Genomic DNA, 11,975 nt, shown 5'->3' with positions numbered 1-11,975 from the left:
ATAATTTCCCTCTACTCTCTTTCCATATATGCTAAATGTTAAAAAAAATATTTGGCCAGGGCCCCTACAAGTTATTAAAAAAAAAGAATTAGTGGCTAGGGCCCCAACAAGTTATTAAAAAAAATATTTAGCCAGGGCCCCAACAAGTTATTAAAAAAAATATTTAGCCAGGGCCCCTACAAGTTAAAAAAAAAAAAAAAAAACTGCTCAGGTGCTGGTATCTTCAGTTTCCTGTGCTCTGATTCGCCAGTGAAATGTAAGTCCCAGTAAAGCTGCATGGAGATTGGATAAAGTAGAGGGGAGGTTCGTACTTCACCCATCCAATCCCCATGGGGCTTTACTGGGACTTAAACTTCATGGCGAATCAGAGCATAGGAAGCAAGATGCAGTCACCCGAGATCCAGCCCACCCTCCCTTCCGAAATCTGCTGCTCACTTATGGCAGAGGCCCCGGCAATGCAAGAAAGTGCAGCACAGCCAGGCCCCCCTTAACTCCCCAAATCATCCGGGCCCGTAGTCCCCCCTTTCCCCCCCTGATGGTAGCCTGCCTGCAGTCCCAGGTTTCTTACTGAATTGTCCCGACTTAGATCTCCTGCACTTATGCCAAAAAACAACACAACGTTTCTGAAACTCAATTAAAATAAGAGGCTTTTTGGCAGAGAGCCCGGTATGCTGAGCGGCTGCACTTGGATACATTTGTATCAATTTAACATAAACAAAGATAAAAAAAGTAACTATTTAAGATAAACCGGTCTCTTGCGGAAACTGAGACTCACAATTAAAGGGCAATTTTAGTTTCATTAGCAAAACTGTTATAACACATAAAACATGGCCCTAATACTCCCAGAAATGTGTTCAAACTTTCACAACCTGCCAAATTTTGTAAAATGAACATGGCTAATTAGGGGGTGTGGCCACAAAATGGGTGTGGTCAAACATTTTGCCGCACTGATGTTTTTGTCCCTCTTTACCATTTTTTTAAATGTTGGGAGGTATGAATTATAACAGGCTAGGCTCATACTGGAGACAGTTGGGGCAGGTACTGGGACCCAACAGCACAGGAATAGTTTTAAGGTAATTAGAAAACTCTCTCAAATCTTTCCTAAGCAGAAGAACATCAGAGCAGCCTCTTTCTTTCTCCTGACAACTTCCTTGACTACTTGGTGGTCAGACTGGTGGGAAACTGACCAGCAGGTGGAGCTGTTGTAACAAAATTCATTCATATTAACAGTACATGTATCCCTTAATATCTTGGAATAAAAATAAAATAAATAATGAATGTAAATGACAAAAGTGCTTAGAATAGCCCTCTCATCTATTTTACATTCACTTATTTTAAAGGTTTACTTATCCTTTAAATTCTGTCCTGTATTAGTATGCATACACGGAGGGGTCATGGAGTCTTGTGTGCTGGTAATTTATGTTTCTAGCATGCATATTTTAAGCCTATCCTCACAAAAATATGTATTTCGACTTGTGTGCGCACCAGTGCCCGTGTCATTTGTCCTGCAGGCTGCAAAGCCCATGACCATCAGGTGCAAAAGCAACACTGTTTTTAAAGAGGATTTGAAACCTGTTTCTTAACCCTACTTTACTCTGATTTTGCTGGACCATTTTTAAAAGCAAAATGGCTCAAACAGAGTCTGACTGGACCAGCAGGACACCGGGGAAAACACAGTGGGCTCTTACCAACCCTGACCTGCTCCCTGCTGGGCGAAAGTAACTTTGAATGTAACGTAGTGAGCCGCTACATCATGTGACATGGCACAGGGGACGCGCACCGAGTGTAGGTTGACTAAGCAACTGGTGTGGGGGTCCTCTGAGGTGGCAGTCCCGGTGGGTCCCGAACACCCCAACTGTTCTCAAGCACTCCAGGGCCAGTGGCCCTTTGAAGAAAAGAGAATCCGCCAATAAGAATTGCTCATATTCTTTGTAAATCTGCTCCTTTGTCTCTGCAACTGGAGGCATTAACCACACTTTAGAGTCCTGCGTGGGTCCATTTTTTGGAACCCGTACCCGCAAACTGCAATCCGGAACCTGCATTCTTTCCTGCTTGGACCCGCTACCCGACCCACAAGTACCTTATCCACAACCCGAACCGCTAACCATCAAGAATCAGGAAGTGCTGTCATTGTAAACCGGAAATTACATCATCGGACGCAGGAGTAAAAATCACTACTGAGAAGACCCGCGGCCTGACCTGTGACCCGCAAACCCGCAGAACCACCGACCCGCGTCTATACCCGCACCCGGAACTTCTATCCGAAATCCGCAGGGTACTGCAGGTTTTTGCGGGTAACCCCGTGGGTACCCGCTGGTACCCGACCCGCTGCAGGACTCTACCACACTTGTTCATATATTTTCCATTTTATTTGTAAGGAACGGTGCTACTGAACTTTGCTTTGCGGGACAAAAACAGATTTTCGCGATTTTTTCGGGGTTTTTTTCATCCGATTTTCACGAATTTCACAATTTTTTCAGAATTATCTCCTGAAATCTCAGAAAACAAGATGCCGGATTTTCAAATTCGAACTTTTCCATCCTCATGTTTTAATAAATTCCGAAAAATGTATTTACTAAACTCTGAATGCAAAAATCACAAAAAATTTGTGATATTTTTTTTTATAAAATCAGAATTTTAAAAAATCACAGTTTTTTGGGGATTTTTGCATTCGGAGTAAAGTAAATAACCCCCTATGTATACAGTAAGAAGCCTCATATCTGTTTGCAAAGAGTGGCGCAGCCTACACACCCCCACCTGCAGATTTATTCCATCCGGCAGTCACATGATACCTGCAGACCACAGGCTCGAGTAGCGCAGGCCACAGGCTTTCCTGTGAAACGTTACGCCAACCCACGTGTATGAAGATGTGGTTAAAATGTGTCACCCAGTTATGTATTGTAGGCTGAAAAACAATGGAGGGTTTAGACAAAGTGATACACACCAAAAGCTGTTTGGGTAGAAATATTAAAACAAAAATAAAAAATAAGAGTGGGGGGGTTAGGGTTTTTCAATTTAATGTTGTTATTCTTCACTTATGGGGATATTTGTATCAAAGAGTGAAGTTAGAGATCACCACAGTCCTCTAGAGGGAAATTCCACCACTCTACTTTCATTTCTATGGGATTTTGAAAGGCGTATTTATCAAAGGATGAACTTTCACTTTTACCCAATGATAAATACTCTTAAAAATCCCATAGAAATGAAAGGAGAGTGGTGGAATTTCCCTCTAGAGCAGTGCTGTCCAACTTCTATGGTAGAGAAGGCCGGAATTTTTCTAATCTACATGGTGGAGGGCCGATAATGGAAGCCAGTGTTAGCCACTCCCTGTTTTTAGACCACACCCACTTTAAACCACTCCTCCTCCTCCCCTGTGGATAATACAGTACCCCAGCATATGATTAAACACCTTAGGGGCCCATACCAATCATTTTCAAATGCTAACAAACCCCCACAACAAATACCAGACTTATGTTCCATAGGGATCATAGGTCAGGCAGAGTATGGCAAACACAGGGAGTATAGGGAAGACAGAGTATGGGATACACAGGGAGTATAGGGGAGACAGAGTATGGGACACACAGGGAGTATAGGGGAGACAGAGTATGGGACACACAGGGAGTATAGGGGAGACAGAATAGAGCAGGAGACAGGAATCAGGACAGTGACGTAACTAGAGGGGGGCGGGCCCTGGGGCGGGACGCGCTCCCGGGCCCCCCTCCGTACACCAGGAAATGGCCGGGAATCGTGGTGCGTGAGCTGCCGGGGGGGCCCTGAGGGGGTGCGGACCCTGGCCCAATCGCACCCCCTGCTCCCCCGGTAGTTACGCCACTGAATCAGGAGCAGTCTAATATGTACTACATACAGTGACACAGTGCTGGGGCCCCATTAACATTTTGAATAAAGTGTGAACAAGTGAACAATGTGGCAGTTTCAGTCTGGGTCTCAGGTAGAACAGGACAGTCTTTAGCATATAAACAATAGAGGTGTCACAAGTGTCAACAATGCAGGGGATTACAGTGTGAATTTGATTAAACAATGCAGGGGCCAGTTAATCTCTGTAGTGATACCTTTTAAATTTTAAAAAAGGTAAGGAGACACAGCAGGCAGACTTTGATATGGAGGGCCACATAAGGGGGGGGGGGTCGCAGGCCTGCTCTAGAGGACAGTGGTGATCTCTAACTTCACTCTTTGATAAATATACCCCATGGTTGGGTCTGGGTCAGACAGATTTTGTGAGACCCATTATATAAGGTACTATTGTAGCTGCCAGCTAGGGATGTAGCGAACGTCGGAAAAAAAGTTCGCGAACATATTCGCGAACTTGCGCAAAAACGCGAGCGGTTCGCGAACGGTTCGCGAACCCCATAGACTTCAATGGGAAGGCGAACTTTAACATCTAGAAAAGACATTTCTGGCCAGAAAAATGATTTTAAAGTTGTTTAAAGGGTGCAACGACCTGGACAGTGGCATGCCAGAGGGGGATCAAGGGCAAAAATGTATCTGAAAAATCTGCCTGTGTGTGCTTGGAAGAGATAGTGTAGGGGGAGAGCTGTTAGTGATTTCAGGGACAGATGATAGTAAGTTTGCTGGCTAGTAATCTGCTTGATACTGCTCTGTATTGGAGGGACAGAAGTCTGCAGGGATTTGAGGGACATTTTAGCTTAGGTAGCTTTGCTGGCTAGTAATCTGCTGTTCTCTTTAAACAACTGCCATACGTTGACCTTGTAGGCATTGTTTGCCCAGTTTTTTTGGACGCAGCCACTGAAGCACAGTTGCCAGAAAAAATATGCCATATAAATGCTGAAAATAGTCATTTTTCGCCATACGTTGACCTTGTAGACATTGTTTGCCCAGTTTTTTTGGACGCAGCCACTGAAGCACAGTTGCCAGAAAAATTATGCCATATAAATGCTGAAAATATAAATTTTTTGGTTGCAGCCACTGAAGCACAGAGGCCAGAAAAATTATGCCATATAAATGCAGAAAATATGCATTTTTTTGGTCGCAGCCACTGAAGCACAGTTGACAGAAAAATTATGCCATATAAATGCTGAAAATATAAACTTTTTTGGTTGCAGCCACTGAAGCACAGAGGCCAGAAAAATTATGCCATATAAATGCAGAAAACATGCATTTTTTTGGTCGCAGCCACTGAAGCACAGTTGACAGAAAAATTATGCCATATAAATGCTGAAAATATAAATTTTTTTGGTTGCAGCCACTGAAGCACAGAGGCCAGAAAAATTATGCCATATAAATGCAGAAAATATGCATTTTTTTGGTCGCAGCCACTGAAGCACAGTTGCCAGAAAAAATATGCCATATAAATGCTGAAAATAGTCATTTTTTGCCATATACGTTGAGTCAACGTATGGCAAAAATGACTATTTTCAGCATTTATATGGCATATTTTTTCTGGCCTCTGTGCTTCAGTGGCTGCGGCCAAAAAAAACTGGGCAAACAATGCCTACAAGGTCAACGTCGTTGACCTTGTAGGCATTGTTTGCCCAGTTTTTTTGGCCGCAGCCACTGAAGCACAGAGGCCAGAAAAAATATGCCATATAAATGCTGAAAATAGTCATTTTTTTGGTCGCAGCCACTGAAGCACAGTTGCCAGAAAAATTATGCCATATAAATGCTGAAAATATAAATTTTTTTGGTTGCAGCCACTGAAGCACAGAGGCCAGAAAAATTATGCCATATAAATGCAGAAAATATGCATTTTTTTGGTTGCAGCCACTGAAGCACAGAGGCCAGAAAAATTATGCCATATAAATGCAGAAAATATGCATTTTTTTGGATGCAGCCACTGAAGCACAGTTGCCAGAAAAAATATGCCATATAAATGCTGAAAATAGTCATTTTTTGCCATACGTTGACCTTGTAGACATTGTTTGCCCAGTTTTTTTGGTTGCAGCCACTGAAGCACAGAGGCCAGAAAAAATTAAACCAGTAGGGTTTGCACCCTAGTTTGTAACGGTGGCGGAGGGAGGAGGAGGACGCTAAAGGACAGCTGTGTGTGGAGTCATGAGGCTTGAAGAGAAGGACAGCTGCATAGAAGTCAGAACAAGTCTTCCGGCGTGCAGTAACCCTCCGAGATCCACCCCTCATTCATTTTAATAAAGGTCAGGTAATCGACACTTTTGTGACCTAGGCGAGTTCTCTTCTCAGTTACAATCCCTCCTGCTGCACTGAAGGTCCTTTCTGAGAGCACACTTGAGGCTGGGCAAGACAAGAGGTTCATGGCAAATTGTGACAGCTCTGGCCACAGATAAAGCCTGCGCACCCAGTAGTCCAGGGGTTCATCGCTCCTCAGAGTGTCGATATCTGCAGTTAATGCCAGGTAGTCCGCTACCTGCCGGTCGAGGCGTTCTTTGAGGGTGGATCCAGAAGGGTTGTGGCGCTGCCTTGGACAGAAAAACATTTGCATGTCTGACGTTACAGACTGGCCAAAGGGCTTTGTCCTTGCAGGTGTGCTCGTGGCAGGATTACTGGCACCTCTGCCCCTGGAATGTTGATGAGTTCCTGAAGTGACATCACCCTTAAAAGCATTGTACAACATGTTTTGCAGGCTGGTTTGTAAATGCCGCATCTTTTCGGACTTGTGGTATGTTGGTAACATTTCTGACACTTTATGCTTGTACCGAGGGTCTAGTAGCGTTGCGACCCAGTACAGGTCCTTCTCCTTAAGCCTCTTGATACGGGGGTCCTTCAACAGGCATGACAGCATGAAAGACCCCATTCTCACAAGGTTGGATGCAGAGCTATCCATCTCCGCTTCCTCATTATCAAGGACTGCATCATCCACGGTCTCCTCCCCCCAGCCACGTACAAGACCAGGGGTCCCCAAAAGGTCACCACTAGCCCCCTGGGAAGCCTGCTCCTGTTGGTCCTCCTCCTCCTCCTCCACAAAGCCACCTTCCTCCTCTGACTCCACTTCTGGCACCTCTCCCTGCGTTGCAGCAGGTGCCTGGGTTCGTTCTGGTGATTCCGACCAGAAATCGTGCGCTTCCAGCTCCTCGTCACGCTGGTCTACAGCCTCATCTGTCACTCGTCGCACGGCACGCTCCAGGAAGAAAGCGAAGGGTATTAGGTCGCTGATGGTGCCTTCGGTGCGACTGACCATATTTGTCACCTCTTCAAAAGGTCGCATGAGCCTGCAGGCATCGCGCATAAGCACCCAGTAACGGGGGAAAAAAATCCCAGCTGTGCAGATCCAGTCCTACCACCCAGTTCAAAAAGGTACTCGTTGACGGCCCTTTGTTGTTGCAGCAGACGTTCCAACATAAGGAGCGTTGAATTCCAGCGAGTCTGGCTGTCAGAAATCAAACGCCTGACTGGCATGTTGTAGCGCTGCTGAATGTCAGCAAGGCGTGCCATGGCTGTGTAGGAACGTCTGAAATGGGCCGACACCTTTCTGGACTGGGTGAGAACGTCCTGGAATCCTGGGTACTTGGAGACAAAACGTTGGACTATTAAATTTAACACATGTGCCATGCAGGGCACATGTGTTAAATTGCCTAGTCTCAACGCTGCCAACAGATTGCTTCCATTGTCACACACCACTTTTCCGATCTGCAGTTGGTGTGGGGTCAGCCACCGATCGGCCTGTGACTGCAGAGATGACAGGAGTACAGATCCGGTATGGTTTTTGCTTTCCAGGCACGTCATCCCCAAGACAGCGTGACAACGGCGTACCTGGCACGTCGAATAGCCTAGGGGGAGCTGGGGGTGCACAGGTGTGGAGGAGGAGAAGGAGGACCCAGCAGCAGAGTAAGAAGAAGAAGACGAGGTAGAGAGCGATGGAGGAGTAGAGGTGGTGGCAGAACCGCGTGCAATCCGTGGCGGTGACACCAACTCCACTGTTGTTGTTGAGCTACCCATTCCCTGCTTCCCAGCCATTACCAAGTTCACCCAGTGGGCAGTGTAGGTGACATACCTGCCCTGACCATGCTTGGAGGACCATGCGTCAGTAGTCATATGGACCTTTGGCCCAACACTAAGTGACAGAGATGCGGTAACTTGGCTCTGCACATGTTGGTACAGGTGTGGTATTCCCTTTTTAGAAAAAAAATTGCGGCTGGGTACCTTCCACTGCGGTGTCCCAATTGCTACAAATTTGCGGAAGGCCTCAGAGTCCACCAGCTGGTATGGTAAAAGCTGGCGGGCTAAGAGTGCAGACAAGCCAGCTGTCAGACGCCGGGCAAGGGGGTGACAGTCAGACATTGGCTTCTTACGCTCAAACATGGCCTTCACAGAAACTTGGCTGGTGGCAGATGACTGGGAATGGGAACAGGTGGTCAAGGTGGAAGGCGGAGTGGAGGGTGGTTCAGACGGGTCAAGGAGAGCAGAGGTAGAGCAGTAAGATGCTGGACCAGAAGGAGTGTGGCTTTTAGTTTGCCTGTTGCCTTTGAGGTGTTGCTCCCAAAGTGCTTTGTGCTTGCCGCTCATGTGCCTTCGCATAGAAGTTGTACCTATGTGGCTGTTGGGCTTACCAAGGCTCAGTTTCTGACTGCACTCATTGCAAATTACAATGCTTTTGTCAGAGGCACACACATTAAAAAAATCCCACACTGCTGACTTTTTGGAAGTGTGCGATCTGGCGGTAACAGTAGAAGTTGGCGGAGTTGGCGGTATTGGCGGCAATGGCGGGTGCGTTGGCCGGCTGAACACAGGTGCCGATACATGTTGTTGCCCTGCTGATCCCTGCGGGCTGTCCTCCCTGCTTCTTCTAAGTCTTATTCTCCTACTGCCTCTCTGACTCTCCGTCTCTCCATCTGAACTACCCTCCTCTTGCTCTCTTCTACTAGGCACCCACAAAACATCAATCTCCTCATCATCATTCTCCTCAGATGCATCAATTTCTTCTGACACATCACAGAAGGAAGCAGCAGCGGGGACCTCCTCCTCATCACTCATTATGTCCATCTCTATCGTGTTCTCTGCCAGAATTAAATCTGGTGTAAGGTCCTCATCTCCTTCATCTTCTTCTGGCAATAATGGTTGCGCATTACTCAGTTCAAGAAACTCATTGGAAAATAACTCCTCTGACCCCAGTGAAGAAGGGGCACCGGTGGTGGAGGAAGTGTTACGTGGGGTGGCCATAGCAGTGGAGGATGAGGAGGATGTTGTGGTAAAGTTAGAAACGGTAGAGGATGGGGTGTGCTGTGTAAGCCAGTCAACTACCTCTTCAGCATTTTGGGAGTTCAGGGTCATTGGCTTTTTAAAACTGGGCAATTTGCTAGGGCCACAGGATTGCATAGCAGCACGGCCCCTAGCACGGCCTCTGCGTGGCGGCCTGCCTTTGCCTGGCATTATTTTTAAAAAAACAACAACAACAACAAAAACTCAGTTGGTTTTTCTGGAAACGATAATACACACAGCTAGATGGCGGGTTGAAGAAAACACTGTGCAAATAATGCCTACAAAGTCAACGTATACACTACTACAGCGGTGGATACGGATTACGTAAAATATATGAATGCTGCTTGAAAAAAAGTAACTCAAGTGGTTTTTCTAGAGACGATAATATTATCAATATTTAGACAAAATGTGAACAAGGTCACACAGCTCGATGGCGGGTTGAAGAAAACAGTGTGCAAATAATGCCTACAAGGTCAACGTATACACTACTACAGCGGTGGATACGGATTACGTAAAATATATGAATGCTGCTTGAAAAAAAGTAACTCAAGTGGTTTTTCTAGAGACGATAATATTATCAATATTTAGACAAAATGTGAACAAGCTCACACAGCTCGATGGCGGGTTGAAGAAAACAGTGTGCAAATAATGCCTACAAGGTCAACGTATACACTACTACAGCGGTGGATACAGATTACGTAAAATATATGAATGCTGCTTGAAAAAAGTGACTCCGGTGTTTTTTCTGGAGACGGTAATATTATGGATATTTAGACAGAATGGGAACAAGGTCACACAGCTCGATGGCGGGTTGAAGAAAACAGTGTGCAAATAATGCCTACAAGGCCAACGTATACACTACTACAGCGGTGGATACGGATTACGTAAAATATATGAATGCTGCTTGAAAAAAGTGACTCCGGTGTTTTTTCTGGAGACGGTAATATTATGGATATTTAGACAGAATGGGAACAAGGTCACACAGCTCGATGGCGGGTTGAAGAAAACAGTGTGCAAATAATGCCTACAAGGTCAACGTATACACTACTACAGCGGTGGATACGGATTACGTAAAATATATGAATGCTGCTTGAAAAAAAGTAACTCAAGTGGTTTTTCTAGAGACGATAATATTATCAATATTTAGACAAAATGTGAACAAGCTCACACAGCTCGATGGCGGGTTGAAGAAAACACTCTGCAAATAATGCCTACAAGGCCAACGTATACACTACTACAGCGGTGGATACGGATTACGTAAAATATATGAATGCTGCTTGAAAAAAGTGACTCCGGTGTTTTTTCTGGAGACGGTAATATTATGGATATTTAGACAGAATGGGAACAAGGTCACACAGCTCGATGGCGGGTTGAAGAAAACAGTGTGCAAATAATGCCTACAAGGCCAACGTATACACTACTACAGCGGTGGATACGGATTACGTAAAATATATGAATGCTGCTTGAAAAAAAGTAACTCAAGTGGTTTTTCTAGAGACGATAATATTATCAATATTTAGACAAAATGTGAACAAGCTCACACAGCTCGATGGCGGGTTGAAGAAAACACTGTGCAAATAATGCCTACAAGGCCAACGTATACACTACTACAGCGGTGGATACGGATTACGTAAAATATATGAATGCTGCTTGAAAAAAGTGACTCCGGTGTTTTTTCTGGAGACGGTAATATTATGGATATTTAGACAGAATGGGAACAAGGTCACACAGCTCGATGGCGGGTTGAAGAAAACAGTGTGCAAATAATGCCTACAAGGCCAACGTATACACTACTACAGCGGTGGATACGGATTACGTAAAATATATGAATGCTGCTTGAAAAAAGTGACTCCGGTGTTTTTTCTGGAGACGGTAATATTATGGATATTTAGACAGAATGGGAACAAGGTCACACAGCTCGATGGCGGGTTGAAGAAAACAGTGTGCAAATAATGCCTACAAGGCCAACGTATACACTACTACAGCGGTGGATACGGATTACGTAAAATATATGAATGCTGCTTGAAAAAAGTGACTCCGGTGTTTTTTCTGGAGACGGTAATATTATGGATATTTAGACAGAATGTGAACAAGGTCACACAGCTAGATGGCGGGTTGAAGAAAACACTGTGCAAATAATGCCTACAAGGTCAACGTATACACTACTACAGCGGTGGATACGGATTACGTAAAATATATTATGGCTGCTTGAAAAAAGTCACTCCGGTGTTTTTTCTGGAGACGGTAATATTATGGATATTTAGACAGAATGTGAACAAGGTCACACAGCTAGATGGCGGGTTGAAGAAAACACTGTGCAAATAATGCCTACAAGGTCAACGTATACACTACTACAGCGGTGGATACGGATTACGTAAAATATATTATGGCTGCTTGAAAAAAGTCACTCCGGTGTTTTTTCTGGAGACGGTAATATTATGGATATTTAGACAGAATGTGAACAAGGTCACACAGCTAGGTGGCGGGTTGAAGAAAACACTGTGCAAATAATGCCTACAAGGTCAACGTATACACTACTACAGCGGTGGATACGGATTACGTAAAATATATTATGGCTGCTTGAAAAAAGTCACTCCGGTGTTTTTTCTGGAGACGGTAATATTATGGATATTTAGACAGAATGTGAACAAGGTCACACAGCTAGATGGCGGGTTGAAGAAAACACTGTGCAAATAATGCCTACAGGGCAAATAATGCCTAAAAGGTCAACTTATACACTACTACAGCGGTAGTAAAATAAAAAAAAGTAAAATAAAAAAAAAATGAATATTAAAAAAAAAAAATTAAAGTTGGTGCTGCTGAACTAC

Source organism: Xenopus laevis, chromosome 8S (assembly GCF_017654675.1).
Source record: "Xenopus laevis strain J_2021 chromosome 8S, Xenopus_laevis_v10.1, whole genome shotgun sequence".
NCBI classification, from domain to species: domain Eukaryota; kingdom Metazoa; phylum Chordata; class Amphibia; order Anura; family Pipidae; genus Xenopus; species Xenopus laevis.
Note: the sequence above shows the minus strand (reverse complement) of the source record.